The 21,970-nt window shown below is 46.6% G+C and overlaps 1 protein-coding gene across 5 annotated transcripts in view; it reads left to right on the top strand.

Moving 5' to 3' along the window:
• The window catches only part of LOC140730596 (neurocalcin-delta), a 323,285-nt gene that overhangs the window by 19,015 nt on the left and 282,300 nt on the right, over positions 1 to 21,970 (top strand). The window lies entirely within an intron of this gene.

Consider the following 21,970-nt stretch of genomic DNA (forward strand, 5'->3'; position numbering starts at 1 on the left):
TTGGAGGTCCAAGACACTCTCATTATATGCATGTGCAGTTCAACTCCTTGAGTGATTATGCAGAAAGCTTGAAGTTAATAGCTCATCTCCTTCTACCTTAGGCCACAAACTTATCAATCACCCCTGCTGTGGACCACTTCTACAAAGAAGTGATCTGTATGCTCCACGACCACTGGACTAAGTGTGTACATGTAGGAGGGGGCTATGTTGAAAAAAAAATGTGCTAGGTTTTCTAAAATTGACTCCTACCTTAGGCTACAAACTTATCAATCACCCCTCGTAATTTATCGTATGTTATGTTTGGCACTGTACTGCTGCTCAGAACAAATTTCATGACCTACGTCAGTGATAATAAATTTGACTCTGATTTTGATTCGGATGGTTTCAGTGAAACTAAAATCGAAATGGATGTAGAGAGATCTTGGGGACTGAGTCCATAGCACCCTGAAAATGGCCAGACAGGTTGATGGGCTGGTATTCAAGGCATATGGCATGCTTGCCTTTATTAGTTGAGGAACTGAGTTCAAGAGTTGGGAAGTTATGTTACAGCTTTATAAAGCTCTAGTTAAGCTGCATCTTTGAGTATTGCATTCATTTCTGGTTGCCCCTTTACAGGAAGGATGTTGAGGCTTTAGAGAGAGTGTAGAAGAATTGATATGACGCCAAGCAAGGCATATGACGTGCTTGTCTTTATCAGTCGAGGCACTGAGTTCAAGATACAGGAAGATATGTTGCAGCTTTGGTTTGGCCACTCTGCTGTGCTGCGTTCCATTCTGGCCACCGCAGGTATAGGAAGGATATGGAAGGTTTGGAGCGGACGTAGAAGAGGCTGACCAGCCATGCTGCCTGGAACCGAGAACGATAATATTGGTTTATTATTGTTACATGTACCGAGATAAAGTGAAAGGCTGATATTGCTTATTGTTTATTCAGATCTAATTGCTACACAGTGCATTGGGCTAGAACAAGGTAAAGCAATAACAATGGGGTACCGTGGTAGTGTACTGGTCAGCATGGTGCCTTTAAAGACCGGGGCGTCAGAGTTCGGAATTCATTTCTGACGCTGCCTGGAAGAGGTGTGTATGTCCCTCCCGTGAGCTCATAGAAGCTGTTCTTGAGCCTGGTGGTATCTTCTGCCGGAAGGGAGAGTGGAGAAGACAGGATGCCTGGTGTGGCATATGCTATATGGAGAGGCTGGACAGACTAGGTGTGTTTTATCTGGAACTGTGAGGGCTGATGGGAGATGTGGCAGAAGATATTATGAGAGCTATGGGCAGGGTGGATAGCAGATGCTGAAAATCCAGAGTAGCACATACAAAATGCTTGAAGAACTCAGTAGGTCAGGAAAGGAATACAGCTGATGTTTTGAGCTGAGACCCTTCATCAGGGCTCATATGCAGAGAATGGAGGAACATGGAGCATGTGCAAGCAGAAGAGATTAGGTGTCATTAAGCCTAATTAGTTCAGCGCAATGTCATGGGCTGAAGGGCCAGTGTTCTACTTTGCTACGTTCAGAGGGAAACTCCGAAGTTAAAAGGGACGTTGATAGAGCAGCTGGAGATGTCTATGGTGAGAAAACTTACTTTCAAAAGATTCTCATTAATGTCTTTTCTACCTAAATCCTTAAAAAGAGATGATGCATTCAAAAGTCTGTTAACAGTGGGATAGAAACTGTTCCAGAGGTTTTAGTATCTTCTGCCTGTTGGAAATTACTCAGACTCATTTACCATGGAGAACTCCGCTGCTTTGTTTTCAATTCCCATTTTAATGCAGAAATAACAAATTGACTACTAATGACTTGCATGAATAATTTAACCACCTTTTAATGAGTTGATCTCACAATATATTTTAACTTATTAAAGCTATGCATTAAACATGCAACTTTAACACAAATTATATTTTTACATAATTCTTAAATCTTTATATAGTACTGTGCAAAAATCTGAGGTGTGTGATATATATATCTGTGGTCCCAAAGACTTTTGCACGGTACTGTAGTAATTTTATGTTTTGCACTGTACTGCTGCCACAGAAAAAAGCAAAATTCATGACATATGTGAGTGATGATAAACCTGATTCTGATATGGGCCTCTATTGTGAGCCGAGAATGGGAAGGGGACAGGGAGAGGGGAATCATTGTTGAGGAAAGAGGAAGGGAAAGGGGAGGGAGTGGGAAACACCTGAGGGACATTCTGTAATGATCAGTAAACCAATTGTTTGGAATCAGGTGTCCTCACCTGGCGTCTCAGAGCTGGGTGTGCTGCATCTGCACCTTCCCCCCCAACAACCCCTGCCCCAGCACTCCTTCTACGCCACCTGTCCCACACTCCTCCCGCAGCGCTCCACTCCACGTTGACAAATACAGTACTGTACAGATTTTTAGGCACACATGTATAAACGGGGTGCCTAAGTCTTAGTCACCCTAGCTACATATATATGTCTAATAACTTTGCACTTTACTGTTATTGTTGAATACAGGTTGAGTACCCCTTATCCAAAATATGAACTTTATTTTGAGCGTGAACACGACATTACTAATGGAAGCTTACCCCCACTGATCCCAGCTCTAATCCCTGCCATGCCTTCACCATCTCCTCCGATAGGTCCTCCTTCAGCTGTTTACCTCTTTCACCTTTCACATCCCAGTTTCTTACTTCATCCCCTCCTCCCCAACCCACTCGCCTTCCTCCTCACCTGCCACCTTGTACTCCTTCCCCTTCCCTCACCTTTTACTGGCTTCTTCGCCCTTCCTTTCCAGTCCTGATGGAGGGTGTCGATCTGCAGTGGTGGTTGTTTGTTACTCTCCGGTTGAGTTGCTCTGTATTTCCAGCATTAGCAGTATTTCTCGTGTTTACAACTTTGAGTAACTGTTGAACACCAGTTCCATGACAGAAGCATATTTGCTGCCAGAGAACATGTTGAGAATTGTGTAACCATGGCATTTTGTTAAAATTTGTTTCTTTTGAACAATTTATGACTGTAGTTGTGCTGCATTTTATAAAAAGGAGCTCTGAGAGTCCATTATCCAATCGATCAGAAATTCCAGTGGTGCAGCAACAGGCTCACCAGGGCCCCATTTCTATGCCCGATTGAAATGCAATGCACTCACTGGAAAGATTAGATTAAATTAGCTTTATTTGTCACATATTCATCGAGACGTACCGTGAGATGTGTTGTTCATGTCAGATCAAATCAGTGAGGAATGTAAGAGCAACACACACAAAATGCTGGAGGAATGCAGCAGTCCAGGCAGCATCTATGGGAAAAAAAATACAGTTGACGTTTCAGGCCGAGACCCTTCAGCAGGATTGGGGGAAGTAAAAGACGAGGAGTAGATTTAAAAGGTGGGGGGAGGGGAGAGAGAAACACAAGGTGATAGGTGAAACTGGGGGGGGGGGGAGGGAGGGGTGAAGTAAAGAGCTGGAAAGTTGATTGGTGAAAGAGATACAGGGCTGGCAAGGGGTAAGCTGATAGGAGAGGACAGAAGACCATGGAAGAAAGAAAGACCATGAGGCTATAAGATTTAGGAGCAGAAGTAGGCCATTCGGCCCATCGAGTCTGCTCCGCCATTCAATCATGGGCTGATCCACTTCATCCAGTCATTCCTACTCCACTGCTTTCACCCCATACCCTTTGATGCCCTGGCTAATCAAGAACTTATCTATCTCTACCTTAAATACACCCAATGACTTGGCCTTCACAGCCATTCATGGCAACAAATTCCACAGATTTAACACCCTCTGACTAAAGGTTGGCGTCATTCAATGTCTGTAGTGAGATGCTGAAGATGTTCTATAGGTCAGTTGTGGAGAGCGCCCTCTTCTTTGTGGTGGCGTGTTGGGGAGGAAGCATTAAGAAGAGGGACGCCTCACGTCTTAATAAGCTGGTAAGGAAGGCGGGCTCTGTCGTGGGCAAAGTACTGGAGAGTTTAACATCGGTAGCTGAGCGAAGGGCGCTGAGTAGGCTACGGTCAATTATGGAAAACTCTGAACATCCTCTACATAGCACCATCCAGAGACAGAGAAGCAGTTTCAGCGACAGGTTACTATCGATGCAATGCTCCTCAGACAGGATGAAGAGGTCAATACTCCCCAATGCCATTAGGCTTTACAATTCTACCGCCAGGACTTAAGAACTTTTTAAAAGCTATTATTAATGCTTTTTGAGATAGTGATTTAGATGCATATCATATTTTTTACTGAGTTAAGTATTGTATGTAATTAGTTTTGCTACAACAAGTGTATGGGACATTGGAAAAAAGTTGAATTTCCCCATGGGGATGAATAAAGTATCTATCTATCTATCTATCTATCTAAAGTAATTTCTCTGCATCTCAGTTCTAAATGAATGTCCTTCAATCCTGAAGTTGTGCCCCCTTGTCCTAGACTCCCCTACCATTGGAAATAACTTTTCCATATCTAATCTGTTCAGGCTTTTTAACGTTTGAAATGTTTCTATGAGACCCCCCCTCATTCTCCTGATCTCCAGGGAATACAGCCCAAGAGCTGCTAGATGTTCCTCATATGGTAACCCTTTCATTCCTAGAATCATTCTTGTGAATCTTCTCTGAACCTTCTCCAATGTCAGTACTGTATTTCCTTTCTAAAGTAAGGAGCACAAAACTGCATACAATACTCCCAAGTGCGGTCTCACGAGTACCTTATAGAGCCTCAATATACATCCCTGCTCTTACTTTCTATATCTCTAGAAATGAATGCCAACATTGCATTTGCCTTCTTCACAACTGACTCAACCAGCAGGTTAACCTTTAGGGTATCCTGCACAAGGACTCCCAAGTCCCTTTGCATCTCTGCATTTTGAAATCTCATTTTGAAAAGGGGGAGGAGCACCAGAGGGAGGTGATGGGCAGGTAAGGAGGTAAGGTGAGAGACAGAAATGGGAATGGAGAATGGTGAAGTAGGGGGGAGCATTACCAGAAGTTCAAGAAAAAGATGTTCATGCCATCAGGTTGGAGCTACCCAAACAGAATATAAGGTGTTGTTCCTCCAGTCTGAGTATGGCCTCATTGCGACCCATGGACTGACATGTTGGAATGGGGAGTGGAATTAAAATGGGTGGCCACTGGGAGATCCTGCTTTTTCTGGCAGATGGAGTGTAGGTGCTCGAAGAAGTGGTCTCCCAATTTGTGTCGAGTCTCACTGATATACAGGAGGCCACTCTGGGAGCACCAGATACAGTAGATGACTCCAGCAGACTCACAGGTGAAGTGTCACCCCACCTGCAAGACTGTTTGGGGCCCTGAATGGTAATGAGGGAGGAGGTGTAGGGGTAGGTGTGGCACTTGTTCCACTTGCAAGGGTAAGTGCCAGGAGGGAGATCGGTCGGGTGGGATGAATAGACAAGGGAGTCGTGTAGGAAGTGATCCCTCTGGAAAGCAGAATGAGGGTGGGAGGGAAGGATGTGCTTGGTGGTGGGATCCCATTGGAGATGGTGGAAGTTACGGAAAATTACGTGCTGGATGCGGCGGCTGGTGGGGTGGTAGGTGAGGACAAGAGGAACCCTGTCCCTGGTGGGGTGGTGGGTGAGGACAAGAGGAACCCTGTCCCTGATGGGGTGGTGGGTGAGGACAAGAGGAACCCTGTCCCTGATGGGGTGGTGGGTGAGGACAAGAGGAACCCTGTCCCTGGTGGGGTGGTGGGTGAGGACAAGAGGAACCCTGTCCCTGGTGGGGTGGTAGGTGAGGACAAGAGGAACCCTGTCCCTGGTGGGGTGGTGGGTGAGGACAAGAGGAACCCTGTCCCTGATGGGGTGGTAGGTGAGGACAAGAGGAACCCTGTCCCTGGTGGGGTGGTGGGTGAGTACAAGAGGAACCCTGTCCCTGGTGGGGTGGTGGGTGAGGACAAGAGGAACCCTGTCCCTGGTGGGGTGGTAGGTGAGGACGAGGAACCCTGTCCCTGGTGGGGTGGTGGGTGAGGACAAGAGGAACCCTGTCCCTGGTGGGGTGGTAGGTGAGGACAAGAGGAACCCTGTCCCTGGTGGGGTGGTGGGTGAGGACAAGAGGAACCCTGTCCCTGGTGGGGTGGTAGGTGAGGACAAGAGGAACCCTGTCCCTGGTGGGGTGGTAGGTGAGGACAAGAGGAACCCTGTCCCTGGTGGGGTGGTGGGTGAGGACAAGAGGAACCCTGTCCCTGGTGGGGTGGTGGGTGAGTACAAGAGGAACCCTGTCCCTGGTGGGGTGGTGGGTGAGGACAAGAGGAACCCTGTCCCTGGTGGGGTGGTAGGTGAGGACGAGGAACCCTGTCCCTGGTGGGGTGGTGGGTGAGGACAAGAGGAACCCTGTCCCTGGTGGGGTGGTAGGTGAGGACAAGAGGAACCCTGTCCCTGGTGGGGTGGTAGGTGAGGACAAGAGGAACCCTGTCCCTGGTGGGGTGGTAGGTGAGGACAAGAGGAACCCTGTCCCTGGTGGGGTGGTGGGTGAGGACAAGAGGAACCCTGTCCCTGGTGGGGTGGTGGGTGAGGACAAGAGGAACCCTGTCCCTGGTGGGGTGGTGGGTGAGGACAAGAGGAACCCTGTCCCTGGTGGGGTGGTAGGTGAGGACAAGAGGAACCCTGTCCCTGATGGGGTGGTAGGTGAGGACAAGAGGAACCCTGTCCCTGGTGGGGTGGTGGGTGAGGACAAGAGGAACCCTGTCCCTGGTGGGGTGGTGGGTGAGGACAAGAGGAACCCTGTCCCTGGTGGGGTGGTAGGTGGAGGGGGTTGCAGGCAGACACGTGCGAGATGATCGTGTTGGGGCAGCCCGCAATTGTCGCCATGCTTCCGACACCAATGTAACATGTCCACAACTCACTAATCCTAACCATACATCTTTGGGACGTAGGAGCATAATGGAGCACTGGGAAAAAACCCACGTGGTGATGGGGAGAACATCCAGACTCCTTCTGGACAGTGGTGGGGCCTCCACGTGACTAGTAAATAGTCTGAATCTCTTCTATTCATCCCTGCCAATGTCTTTGGCAGCACAGACCACAAGAAGTACAGTCCACTCTGTGCATAAAAGACTCTCCCCTCATATCTCCATTGAAAATATCTTTTCCCACCTCCAAGTTCCTCAACTCTTTTTGCATGAAGAAGTAGCTCTGACTTCAATGAAGACCTATAGTTAGCAGTTCCAATTAATGGCTCTGACATTCTGGTCTTCTGCCAACAGGGAGCAGAGAGGGTTCCTGTGGAAGCAATTAGCATTTTGTTTAGCAGTTCTGCAGGCATGATAATCATACAAATAACTAGAAAGAAGGCTTGGCTACTGAGGTTTCCTGTGAGGAAGCTCCAGAGAATTACCCTGCCGCTGAACAAGTGGATTAGCCGCAGTAGGTAGGGCTGCAGCCCAGAGTGTTGTGTATTTGTGCACCTTATCTGAAAATCCCAAATCTGAAAACCTCCAAAATCCAACGTCTTTTTGAGTGCTGACATGGTGTCAGAAATAGAAAATTCCAGAAGGTGTCGGGAAGGTTCCCAGGTGATGCGCAGGTTTGTGTGTACCACAGACAATTCTGGGAAGTGACCTCACATCCTGTGAGCAGGGCCCTGTCAGTGCCAGTTTGCTATCAGCAGTTGTCATTATCCAGTGATAACCATGGATTTTATGCTTATTGTCTGCTCTTTCCCATGAAGATATTGTTGTTAGCCCTCCTATCTGTGTACTTTTTCGCAAAAAGTAGAGACGCTGCTGGGCTTTCTTTGCTATGGAGCTGGTGTTGAGGGACCAGGTGAGATTCTCTGCCAGGTGAACACCAAGAAATTTGGTGCTCTTTACGATCTCTACCAAGGAGCCGTCGATGTTCAGCAGGGAGTGGTCGCTCTGTGCCCTCCCGAAGTCAACAACCATCTCTTTTGTTTTGTTCACATTCAGAGACAGGTTGTTGGCTCTGCACCAGTCTGTTAGCTGCTGCACCTCCTCTCTGTAAGCTGACTCGTCATTCTTGCTGATGAGACCCACCACGGTCGTGTCATTGGCGAACTTGATGATGTGGTTCGAGCTGTGTGTTGCAGCACAGTCGTGGGTCAGCAGAGTGAACAGCAGTGGACTGAGCACACAGACCTGGGGAGCCCCCGTGCTCAGTGTGATGGTGTTGGAGATGCTGCTTCCAATCCGGACTGACTGAGATCTCCCAGTCAGGAAGTCTAGGATCCAGTTGCAGAGGGAGGTGTTCAGGCCCAGTAGGCTCAGCTTTCCAGTCAGGTGCTGAGGAATGATTGAGTTGAATGCTGAACTGAAGTCTATGAACAGCATTCGAACGTACGTGTCCTTTTTGTCCAGGTGGGTTAGGGCCAGGTGGAGGGTGATGGCAATGGTGTCATCTGTTGAGCGGGTTGGGACGGTACGCAAACTGCTGGGGGTCCAGTGAGGGGGGCAGCAGGGTCTTGATATGCCTCATGACGAGCCTCTCGAAACACTTCATGATGATGGATGTAAGTGCAACGGGACGGTAGTCATTTAGGCAGGACACTGAAGACTTCTTCGGCACGGGGACAATGGTGCACCAATGGGAGAAATAGACACTTGGTCTTGTAGAATGATCTTTTCTGAGGCCTGGAGTTGGCTCTTTGGATTTTTTCTCCTTGCAGAGATTCAGATTCAGATTTATTTATCACGCATACATCAAATCATAAAGAGAAATGTATCATTTGCGTTAACGAGCAACAAAACAAGGACGTCTGCAAGTGTCGGCCAACGGCGCCTGCCCACAGTGCTCGGCAGCGCAACCCAGAAAACAAAATAGAACAAGTAACTAAACAACAGCAATGAAACGAGCCCCATTCCTCCCTCCCACCCACCCACATACACAGGCAATCCTCCATCAGCAGGACAGACCTCCAGGCTTCAGCCATCAAGGTTCAATTTCTGGACTATTGATCGACCTTCGGTCTCCAATCTTTGGTATTCCCGTGGACTAGCTGATTTCAGGTCCCTAAACTCCAGACTCCAAATCCAGGCTTGCAGACTGAGGGGCCCTCACACCTCCTCGTGCCTCCTCCTCACACGGACTCCTAGCCAATGGCCTTCAAGTGCTGGAGCAGAGGTGTGGACTGCAGATTCCTTCGTCACTCGTCCACTCCGCTGGTCTTCGAAGCAATTATATTATCTAGCTGTATCTCTTAAACTTTAAGCTTCACTAGCTTTTAATTATCGTGGTATTATATGCACAATGTTATCCTAATGGGCTATTTTTGAAAATGTAGGGAATTTGCAAATTAGTACGCTTGTCTGGCACTGTGCAGACACTTACTCTGTCTACCTCTCACTGTCTATAAAGATGAAAAAGTGGAAGGGGAGGGCCATTTGGCTTTTTTGACAGTGATCAACAGAAAAAGACCCTTCCGTGTCAAAGTGAAAACAGATCTCTACAAAGTGATCTAAAAGAATTTCAGGATGTATATTTTTGTACATTACTCTGACATTAAGTATACTTATTGATTTGAAATTAATTACAGATATAGAACACAAAATAATAGTTTGGGTAAGTACTCACTCCCTTTAATATGACATGCCAGATCATCACTGGTGTAGCCAATTGGTTTTAGAAAACACATAATTAGTTAAATGGAGATCACCTGTGTGCAGTGAAGGTGTTTCAATAGATTGTAGTAAAAATACACCTGTATCGGGAGGGTCCAACTGCTGGTGAGTCAGTATCCTGGCAAAAACTACACCATGAAGACAAAAGAACACTCCAAGCAACTCCACAAAAAGGTTATTGAAAAGCACGAGTCAGAAGATGGATACAAGAAAATTTCCCAGTCGCTGAATATCCCTTGGAATACAGTTAAGTCAATCATCAAGAAATGGAAAGAATATGGCACAGCTGTAGAACTGCCTGGAGCAGAACATCCTCAAAGACTGAGTGACCGTGCAAGAAGGGGACTAGTGAGGGAGGCCACCAAGAGACCTATGACAGCGCTGGAGGAGTTACAAGCTTCAGTAGCTGAGATGGAGAGACTGCACTGTTGCCCGGGTGCTTCACCAGCCACGGCTCTATGGGAGAGTGGCAAAGGGAAAACCACTGTTTTAAAAAAAACTAGAGTTTTTGGCTAGAGTTTGCCTGAAGGCATGAAGGGAGACTCTGAAGTCAGCTGGAAGAAGGTTCTATGGTCTGATGAAACCAAAATTGAGCCTTTTGGCCATCAGACTAAACAATATGTTTGGCATAGGTCAAACACAGCATATCATCAAAAACACACCATCCCTACCATGAAGCATGGTGGTGGCTGCATCATGCTGAGGGGATGCTTCACTGCAGCAGGCCCTGGAAGGCTTGAGAAGGTAGGGAGTAAAATGAATGAGGCAAGATACAGGGAAATTCTGGAGGAAAACCTGATATAGTCTGTAAGAGAATTGTGACTTGGGAGAAGATTTGTTTTCCAGCAAGAGAATAACCCCAAGTATAAAGCCATAGCATACAGGAATGGCTCAAAAATGACAAATTTAATGTCCTGGTGTGGCCAAGTCAGACTCCAAACCTCAATCCATTTGAGAATTTGTGGCTGGACTTGAATATAATTGTTCACTCACGATCCCCATGCAATCTGACAGAGCTTGAGCAGTTCTGTTAAGTTTGAAGAAAAATTGCAATGTCCAGATCTGCAAAACTGAAAGATAAAATATATTATCTTAGTTTCCCACGGGCTTCAGGAGCACTTTAATTAGCAGGTCTGCTTCTTGAGGGAGAAGATACTGAGTTCAGATCCCATTCCAGAGCACAAAACCCCTAAGACATAGGACCATTATGAGGCCATTTGGTCCATCGAGTCTTCTCTGCCATTCCATCATGGCTGATTTATCATCCGTCTCAATCCTGTTCTCCTGTCTTCTCCCTGTAACTTCCGACACCCTTATTAATCAAGAACCAATCAAACTCCTCTTTAAATACAGCCAATAACTAGGCCTCCTATACTTCCATCCAACCACCTTAAAATTATGTCCCTCGTATTTGCTATTTCCACCCTGGGAAAAAGTCACTGGCTGTCTACTTGATCTATGTCTCTTATCATCTTGTACTCCTTTATCAAGTCATCTCTCATCATCCTTCCCTCCAGAGAGCAAATCCTATTTCAGCGTCACTAAAATCAGGCTATCTGTTTATTATCACTGTAATGTTTGTGGAAACTTCTTGTATGCAAATTGACTATTGCATTCCTTGCATTACACAAAGGACTGCTGTATGCTTCTAAAAAAATCAACACTTCTTAAGCCAATCACCTCTAATGAAGCATAGGCCACTGACAGTAGCTCACCAGAGTCCTCTGTACTGGGCCAGTCTTTCAGTCTTCCAAGGTGCAGCCCATCGAAGATCCTTCCTCTCCCAGGGATGAGATCTTTGGAGCTTCTGTTGGCATTTCTGCAGCTCTGGGATTTTACATGATGGGTTTGCTAGCCTCGTGTCCAACCCTCCTGCTGTTGCACCCGTGCTTGGGACCGTCCATAGCAGAGTAAAAATCTACACTTGCAAAGCGTTTTATTGGCCCTGCAGTCTAGTGTACAGTCTGTGACCAGATGATGCTCCCAGTACTGACTTGAAGCTAATTGTTGCCCAACTTTCTGTGTTCCTTGACAAATTGAATTAAAGATGTGTGGGGATAGGAATCCAGAAGATTAAACTATCAAAGTTCTGATTATTGGAGTCTTACTGTGAATACATTTTCCTACCCTTTCTCTGAACGTATAACTATTAGACTGGAGTTGCCAGGGTGTGGGGTGTTTCTGTTGCTATTGCCTTTGGCTTGGACTTTGCCAGTCGCTATTGTTGCATGTACTGATATAGAGTGAAAAACTTTGAATGGCATCCAAACAGATACTTTCATCACACCTCTGCGGCGAGGCAGTACCAGGGAAGGCAATAACAGGAGGCAGACCCACCGCTGCTTCGGAGGAAGTTCGGTGCGGTCATACAGTAAGGTGAAAGGCTGTGATGAGGTGGGTTGTGAGATCGAGGATCCATCGTAACTTCCACGAGGATTACAACAGTGGGATAGAAGCTGTTCCGGAGCGTGGTGGTATATGTTTTCAGACTTTTGTATCTTATTCTGATGGAAGGTGGGGAATAGCGAATGGGGCGTGGGGATCTTTGTTTACGTTAGCTGCTTTAACGAGGCAGCAGGATGTGCAGCTGGAGCCCGTGGAGGGGAGGCTCTTTTCCACGATGTGCCGAGCTGTGTCCGCAAAGCTCTGCGGCTCCTCGTGGTCCCAAGTGGAACGATTGCTGTTCCAAACCGTGATGCACCAGATTAGGATGCTGCCAGGATGCTTCTGTCATTAAGATAGCGAGCAGAGATATGGTGATGGACACGCAAGCGATTCTGCAGGTGCCGCAAATCAAGGGCGACACACACAAAATGCTGGAGGAACTCAGCAGGTCAGGTAGCATCTACGGAGGGGAATAAACAGACGAAGGTTCGGGCCGAGACCCTTCCTCAGGACTGGAAAGGAAGGCGGAAGAAGCCAGAAGAAGGGGGAGGATAAGGAGTGGAAGCTGGCAGGCGATAGATGAAACCAGGTGAGGGGGAAGGTAGGTGGGTGGGGGACAGGGGATGGTGAGAAGCTGGGAGGAGATAGGTGGAGCAGGTAAAGGTCTAAAGAAGAAAGAATCTGATAAGAGATGACAATGGAAGGAGGTGGCTTCTTATCTAACCCCCACCCACCACCTCCCTTTGTTTCTTTCCCCAGCCCGGCTCTCCTTGTACCTCTTCTCACCTCCCTGTGGTGCCCCTCCTCCTGCCCCTGCTCCCAAATGTCATCACACATTCCGAGGCCAGCATTGGCATAACTACCGTGCTTAGCAGGATAACACAGAGCACAGCAAACAACAAGACTACAACAGCAAAGCCAGTCCTGTTCCTCCCTCCCAGTTACGCACATACACAGTCCTCTAACCCCAGGACAGGCTGTCCTCTGGCCTCCAGCCGCTAGTGGATTTGGATTCGGCCCCAGGCTCGCAGACACTGGGCCTCGGCTAATGCAGTGGCCTCGCAGTTATTTGCAGACCTGGGACTCTGGCCAGTGGGCCTCGACTTCTGGACTTCCAATGTGACCCTCTGGCTTTGATCCCCGGTATCAACCCCGGAGACACTCCAATCACTGAACACTAAGCCTGGAACTCTGGATTTCCCAGCCCTGTTTGCATAATGTTAATTGAATAGAAGTGAGCTCCCGGAGGAGCGCAGATGTTTGGTACTTGCACAGCAGGGTCTTCTGTGCTTCTGAAGATGAAGGGCACAGAATATTTTTAAACACGGCGTTCTGGTTTCCCAAGAGGTCACGTCGTGCAGTGGAGCCAGCGGCTGCAGAGGCGAGTGGTGGGATAGCAGTCTGATGTTTGGCGAGGGGAAGGAGCTGCAAGAATATCGATGTTCAGGGAGAGTGAGGAGGAAAATCTCAGCATGCACAATGCTTTGGGGTGACCGAAGTGCCTTTAAACCGTAGTAGGTTCATAAACCCTACAGTGTCATTTGCAACCAAGGAAAAATGACATTTTCAAGCAGTTCTCAGTTATAGTCAAAGGAAGTTTATTATTAAAGTACGTATTCATATTCATTTTCTTGCAGTCATTTACAGGAAAATAAAGAAACTCAGTAGAAGTTATGAAGAACTATACATAAACAAGACTGTTAACGACCATTGTGCAAAAGACAAACTGCAAATAAAACAATAAAATAAGATAATATTATGATAAAATAATATGAATGTGATAGAATTCTTTTTTTTGTCACTAATTTTTATTGCAACACCAACAAATTACATTCAATACAACCAGTTGCCAATTACATTTTGACTGTTAATGAATGTGATAGAATTCTTACATTTGTCTGGATGAATACAACTCCAAAAGCGGAAAGCAGTCACTAATTTTCTGTATAAAAATCAAAGACAGCTCATTATAATTTCTGACAAAGTAAAACTTGGGCATTTTAGCCTGTGTTTCCCAGCTGTTTCTACTCAAATTTCGGAGTCTAACGTTTGTCTCTTTTGGTTTGCTATTCGTAATTGTTTCACTGCTTGACTAACAAACAACCAATGTGCAAAAGAAGCCAAATTGTGCAAATAAAAAACAAATAATACTTCAGTTGTAGAGTTCATGGGAGTGTGTCTCAAATCAAATCAAGTTTAATTGTTATTAAAGCCATACATGGATACAGACGAACGAGACTGCATTCCTCTGGGGCCAATGTGTAAAAACATACATGCATATCCAAAAAAATGAGAAAGGGAAATAAAAGAACATAGCCACGTAAGAAAACACATTTTTAGTCCAAGACCCTGAGCGACGAGTTGCACAAATTGATGGATCCTGGCAGTCCAGCCTGTAATTCCACTGATCCAACACTGGAGGGCAGCACTCATGGGAGAGGCTACTCCCACCTGGGCCCGGATGCTAGGCTACAACGCAAGCCTGTGGCTTGAGGCCTAGTCCTTGCTATAACCGAGGCGACGTTGCTGCCTCGCTGCCTGTCTTTTTTACCCTTTCTTGTTATTTTGAATACGCGTGTATGTTTTTACACCTTGGCCCCAGAGCCACGCTATCTCATTTGGCTGTATCCATTGAGGCAGGCCTGAGGCAATCAATGTCTAACAGGGTGTTGTGATCGCACAAGAAACATCCAAGACAATCACTCACAGTTTCACTACACCCTGCCTTCATGCCAACTTGAAGCCACCAACTCTGCTGCCCCAGCGCAGTGGGCAGCAGCATGGTCTACACCCAGCTTATCCAATCTGACTTCTGCAGCCCAACGACCTGGCCAAAGTCCTTTGGCCCAACTCACCTTCTCTGAGCCACCAGCTGCCTCTTAAGACACCTGGGCCGGCTACTCTGAACAAAGAGCAGCTCACTGATGCAGTAGGCCTGCTGTGCATGTAGTTATTGGAGTCAAGAATAATTTTCAATGTATAAAAACACAATGAACAAAGAAAAAAGTACCTTTGGTTGGCCTCCGAGAGGCCGCTGCATGTATAAGTGTCGCCATCTTACTGGAGGTCTCCATGGAGTGTGTTAACGTCAATAATAGAGAAGGCCATGTATATGCACAGTAGAGCATAGAACACACTAACACAGGAACAGGGCTGTTAGTCCCACGATTTTGTGCTAACCAGGGTGTTCCTTTAAACTGCACACTTCTTGTGGCAGTGGGTAACATCTCATCTTCCCCAGAACATACTGGTGCAATTCTACACTGCGATCATAGAGAGCATCCTCACATCAGCCGTTACTGTCTGGTCTGGTGCGGCGTCCTCTCATATTATACTAAAACGCCAGTGAACTGTCAGGTCAGCAGAAAAGGACATTGTCTGCAGTCTACCATCACCGCAGGAGTTGCATGTGCCCAGGACAGGCTGGGAAAATCATTCACTACTCACCCTGTCTTTTCTAAAAGTTCCCTTCTGGATGGTGCTATAGGACTATTAAACAAAAAAACTTACAAGTTTCTTTCCCTAGGCAGTTAATCTGATCAGCTATAATATTTCGGGCCCCTCCCCTCCCCATCTATTCCCTCAGTCATTGTAAACACATTAAACCACTTTTTGTAATGTTGTTTACATTGTAAATACATGGTAGTATTTATGTATTTATGCATATTTTATTCCATAGCCGTACTTTTAACCTCTAACTTATTTTTATATAATTCTTTTACTTTATAAGCATTGAATATTTTTTGTTGCATGTCATGTCAACACACCACAGCAAATTCCCAGTTCATGAAACTGTAGATGGTGAATAACGTTGATCCTTGACATCTGCCTGCACATGGTCTATATTCCTCCAGTCCCTGCCTGTTCAAGTGCGAGTCTAAATGCCTCATAAACATTGTTATCATATCTACTTCCATCTCTCCTCTGGAATTGCTCTGGTTTGTTAATATTGAACGTGCATCAAGATAGAGTGAAAAATTAAGATTGGCGAGGCATCCTTACAGATAATTTTATAACACAAGTACATCAAAGTAGTACAAGGGAAAGGCAATAATAGAATGCGGAACATAGTGTTACATCGACAGTTCTGGAGAAAATGTAGTGCGGGTAGGCATTAGGTTGCAAGGACCACGACAAGGTCGCTTGTGAGGTCAAGAGATTCCAGATAGTTTATTGTCATTCTTCGGTACACGAGTGTAAGGGAGAGTGAAATGATTGTTACTTGGGGTCTGATGCAGCATAAAAACACCCAGTAAGCAGAAAGAATGCAATAAAAACAAGCAAAAGAACGCAATCAATGCAAATGTAAAAGTAATCCTACTAAGAAAGATGTGCAAGATTGACATGAGGCCTGTGCAGGAGAGTTTTTTAAAGAGGAAATGCTGTTACACTGGGGCAGTTCCAATCACTTGGCCTCAGAGGTCCAAGCCCAGTGGTCCGATAGGCTAGTTAAAGTGACGCTAGGCTATGTGTTCATACTGGTGGAGGTGTTGATCAGCCTGACGGCTGGGGGGAAGCGACTGTTTTTTGAGTCTGGTGGCCCTGGTGTGGGTGCTATGTAGCCTCTTCCCTGATGGGAGAGAGACAAACAGCGCAGGGTGCGTGGGATCCTTCGCAATATAACTGGCCTCTTCCCGGCACCTTTCTGTGTGTGTATATATATCCTTGATGGCAGGTAAGCTGTTGCTGGTGATGCACTGGGCAGTTTTAACAACTTGTAGAGTCCTCCTGAAGCCCCTCAGCGCAGTTTCCTACCCTGCTGCGATGTTAGGGTGCTCTTCACCCTGCATCTGTCGAGGGTTGTGACTATTGGTGACCAGCCCACTTCTGTCTCCTCAGAGAGCAGAGGCATTGGTGAGCTCTCTTGACTCCGAGGATGCGTTCTGGGACCATGAGAGGTTGTGCCTCGTCAGTCTCTGTTCTCCTCTCGTCTTCAACCTGTCTCCTCCAGTATTTGATATTTCCACCCTGGAAAGAAATGCCCCCCATTATCTTATCCATCTCTGCCTCTCATAATACTTGTCTCTCAGCCTCTGACAGTCCAGAGAAAGCAGTCCAAGTAGGCGGTCTGAGATGCTATTTCCAATAGTGGGAGAGTCTAGAACCAGAGGACACAGTCTCAGAATAGGAGGACATTCCTTTAGATCAGAGGTGAGGAGGAGTTTCTTTCACCGGAGAGTGGTGAATCTGTGGAATTCATTGCCACAGGCGGCTGTGGAGGCCAAGTCATTGTGTACAATTAAAGCAGAGTTTGATAGGTTCTTGAGTATTCAAAAGATTACAGGAAGAAGGCAGAAGAATGGAGTTGAGAGGGATAATAAATCAGCCATGATGGAATGGGGGAGCAGACTCAATGGGCCAAATGGTGCAATTCTGCTCCTATCTCTTGTGGTCTTATTGTTTCTTACTCCTGATCTTGGATCAACATTTTATCTGACTCATTCTATGGTTTAGTTACTTCTTTTGAAGGTTGAGTATTTCCCTTTCAATTTCCTCTCAACAATATGAATGCAAGTGTTATTTGTGGAGAGTACCCATACCTCTCTGCCTATTAAAGTGCGAGGCTGGCAGAGCACATAATATTTGTTATTTAAGCTGCTCTGAGCTATGAAACACCACACAGTTTAAAATGGGACAGCTGTGACTGTTTATGGATTGAGGCTATTAAATAAAGGATTTGATTTCTATTAATAGATGGCTCTCCTCTATTTTAGGACTCACTGCCCAAGTTAAATAAATATTCCAGCATTAAAGTGCATTGCCTGAAGCTGCTGGATTATAAATTTTGCAAGATGAAGTTGCTGCGGGGGGACATTTTCCAGAATATTTCTGTCATATGTGCATGTGCACTTAATTAATTCAACAATGGCTGAAAACTTCAGCATATGGCTCTTAGGAGACATACAGCACCAACGAACCATGCAACAGTTAACAAGGAGCTGAAAGTAGTCTTGCAGCACGTGTATAACTTGTAGATCTGAAGAATACTTTACCTTAAAAGTGGATGAAAGAAGAATGTGTTATAAACAAAATGTTGTACTTAGAGATAGAATGAAGATTCAAGGTGGTTTGTTGTCATTCATGAGTGCAAAGGAGAACAATATGATTGTTACTCTGGACCTGATGCAGCATAAAGAACGCAATAAAAAGCAAAGCACAATAAACTTAAAGCAATCCAATAAAACACAATGTACAAGTGACTGTTACACACATAGACTGATTGTAAGTAAGGGGACACTGTGTGAATGTAGTGGTGGGTGGGTTTGTGGGTGTTGATCAGCCTGACGGCTTGGGGAAGTATCTGCTTTTGAGTCTGGTGGTCCTCGGGTTGATGCTGCATTGCTTCTTCCCCTGATAGGAGTGGGATGAAGTACTATAAATGCCATTTCCTTCCAAGCCTTTATTCTGATGTTCACTATTCTAGTGTGAAGTCATTTCAAGGAGTGTGGTACATCAGATAGTCCCAGCAATCCGTGTTCAATCTTCATCTCCAACACTGCCTGCGTGGAGTTTGCAATTGTCCCTGTGACCGGGTGGGTTTCCTCCCACATCCCAAAGACTGGCTAAGCCGCCGTTGTTAAATGCCTCTCATGCAGGAGAAGCAGGTTGGAATTGATAGCTGTGGGAAACAGAAGAGGTTACAGGGAACTGAAGACATGCAGTCAACTGGACAAATGGCCTGCTCTCTCTCTGGTTTAGTTGAAGTTTAGGTTTGTAGGGATGTTTCTGGGAACAGAGTAGTTGGGGATCAGGCTCAGGTTTATGGGCGGTGATGTGGGGGAGTTGGAGGAAAGGCCCATTCTTTTAAAGTCATCCAGAGGATGAGTCGCGAAGGTTTCAGAGACCAAGACCATTGTTTTTGTTACATGCTGCTTCTTTGTTTTGAATGTAACTCACTAAAGAAATCTGCTAGGGTCATTAGTGGTCATTTATAGTCATTTATTTATGGCTGTAGCTAATAAATACTGTATGTACTCACTGTGGTTAGTTGTGTATCGGTCTTCAGATTCCCACAGAAGCCAGTCTCTGGTCAGTTCAATTTACTCATAACGAAAAGTAGGCTGGTCCCATAGAGGGAGACCAAGTGAGAATTCCCTCTCCTCACTTGAGGGTGTTTAGGATATCGGAGCTACTCGCCTCCAGTTGGGTCGAAGAGGAACCCGAGTGCACTTGGAAGGAGAGAGTTATGAATTGGGTGCTGATATTTGGATGAGTGCCCCACCCCTCCGTAACCCCTCACTGGCAGGCAGACCCCAGAACTCGTAGCACCACCGGACGGCCAGACACCACAAAAGGACCTACTGTGACTTATGTCCCCAAAGCCTCAAAGAAATTGCTTTTCTTACCACCATATAAATTCCCTTTGTTATTTTTAACTCCACCCGCCAATTGCGGATCATTTATTTATTTATTTTTATTTAGCGCCCCAGCACGGGTTGCACCCACGTGACCAGTTATCTTGTACGTCTTTGGAACGTGGGAGGAAGCCGGAGCGCCTGGAGGAAATCCGTGCAGTTAACTGGGAGAACATACGGTACAAACTCCTCACAGACGGTGGCGGGAATTGGACCCAGGTCACAGGAGCTGTAATAGCATTACGCCATTACGCCAACTGCAGCTCCAAATCACAGCCCATTGATACAGGGTTGCAGTGGCTGATTTTGGTGCCATTCTTCTAAAAAAGCTCATTTGTTTTGGAGATCAGGACATCTCTGGCAATAATTTAAAAAAAAACATTTATTGCCCTTCCCTAGTTGCCCTGACGATGAGTTGTTTCTTGAACTGCGGCAGCCCTTCTGCTCGGCGTGTTCCCACAGTACTGCTGGACAGGGTTTCCATTACGATGAATGTCTGCTGAGGTACTGTATTACCAAGACCTGCTTCTGGCCAAGATGGCGCCGAGCTGCAGGCTCTGTCCAGGTTACGGCTCAGAGTTGGTTGCTTGTTTCTGTTCCTTTTTAAGTTTGTAAGGATAGGTTTGGGGAAAGAGAGGGGAGTTCGAGGTCTGGCCAGAGTCTAGTCATCTGCTCTGCATTCGAAACTCAGTGACGAGGATGAAGGACATCTGTGGTCGAATGTTGGGCCAGCAAATCAGTGAGGGCGAGGGCTGGAGGCCTCTTCCCAGTTCAGTGAATTGCCGGCGGGTTCCAGGACCAGAGTCCCGTAAGGCCAAGAGGGCCGGTGATGCCCCCAGGTACGCGAGACCGGAGTTTGAGGCCTGGTGCTGCTGTCCCTTCATCAGCTTGTCCTAATGCTTGGTCCGCAACAGGGGCCACCATTTGTCATCGTTGGCGAGTCCTGGGTCGATACTGAAGATCGCAGCCTGGAGGTCGAATGGAAGTCCAGAAGTTGAGCGCCAGTGGCCGGAGCCCTGCGTCTGAGTATCCCTGTGAGTCTACCGGGGAAGTCGAAGGCCGAATGTCTGCAAGTCTAAGTCCAGTGGATGCTGGAGGCCCAGGACGGCCTGTCCAGGAGTTGGAGGAGTGTGTATGTGAACGGGTGAGTAAGTGGGAGGGCACAATGGCTCTTGCTTTGCTCTGGTTGTCTGCTGCTCATTGTGTTACTGTGTTGTTGTGTTATGGCGAGCATGTTGTGTTGGCGCCGGAATGCGGGGCGATACTTGTGGGCTGCCCCCAGCTCATCCTTGGGTCGTGCTGGGTTGTTATTGCAAATGATGCATTTCCCCCTGTTTCGATATACACGTGATAAATAAATCTGAAGCTGAATCTGAAAGACAAAATGCACGGCATCTTGAGGGGAAACTACGATGGCGGTGTTCCCGTCCCCCTGTTGCCGTTGTCCTTTCTGCTGGAGTTTGAGAGTGGATTAGGTGAACAGCCACTGTCCATGCTGTAGATGGTGCACACTACAGCTAGGCAGTGCGGGGGTGGGGGGGACTAGTCGGGGTGGTGAGCAGAGAACCAGTTATCTAGTCTTGGAAGTTGTCAGACTTTTTGGGGGTTGTTGGAACTGCACTCATTTTGGGTAAGTGGGCAGTATTCCATCACAGCACTGACTTGTGACTTGCAGTTGGTGGGAAGACTTTAGGATGTTAGGAGACCAGTCATTTGCCACAAGATACCTGGCCTTAGGACCGTTCACTTACATTTATCTGAAGGGTGGAGTTTCTGCTCAATAAAGCTGCCCAGAACGACTGGTGACTCAGTGATGGTAAAACCATTGAATGTGTTGGGTTGAACACAGAAAGTAGAACAGTACAGCACAGTGCTAGCCCTATGCCGACCTTTTAACCTACTCTAAGATCCTTCCCTCCTACAGAGCCCTCAACTTTTCTGTCATCCCTGGTCTATCTAGGAGTTTATGAAATGTCCCTGTGTATCTGGCTCTCCCACCAGGTGTTCCACGCACTCACCACTCTCTGTGTTTAATAAAAAACAAACTTACCTCTGACGTCCCTCCCTATACTTCGCTCCAATCACCTTAAAGTTATGGCCCCTAAATATTTCTACTCTGGCAAAAAAGTCACTGGCTGTCCTCTCGATGTATGCCTCTTATCATCTTGTAAGATGGTTAGACTCCTTCTTGTTGGATATGCTCACCGACCTGTACTTCCCTGGTGCAAAGGTTGCGGTGTTTTATCAGCCTGTGCATGAATGTTGTCTCTGTTTGGTTGTGTGGTTGACCCCTGGCCAGTGAGGCAATGGCTGCAATATTTGCCAAGGGCTTGTGAATGGAACCAGTGAACACCCTCGCATCTTATGTAACAATGGAAGGAATTTCATTGCTGCTCTGTCTGGAAATGGATAGGCCAGGATGCTGCCCCATGGACCTTTTGCAGTAATGTTTGGGGATTGGGATCTTTGACTTCCAATAACAACAGCTGTTATTCTTTGTGTAAGGTGTGACTTTAACCACTAGAGGTTTTCCCGCTACACACACATTGACTTCAGCTTTCCCTGGACCCCTCGATGCTATACTTGGTGAAGGGCTGCTTTGACTTGCCATCTGTCATCTCACCTCCGAAATTCGTGTTTAGTCTGCTGGGCCCATAGAGCCTTCTCCACCACTCAGTAAGATCCTGGCTG

This window comes from Hemitrygon akajei, chromosome 1 (genome assembly GCF_048418815.1).
Source record: "Hemitrygon akajei chromosome 1, sHemAka1.3, whole genome shotgun sequence".
In the NCBI taxonomy this organism is placed as follows: Eukaryota; Metazoa; Chordata; class Chondrichthyes; order Myliobatiformes; family Dasyatidae; genus Hemitrygon; species Hemitrygon akajei.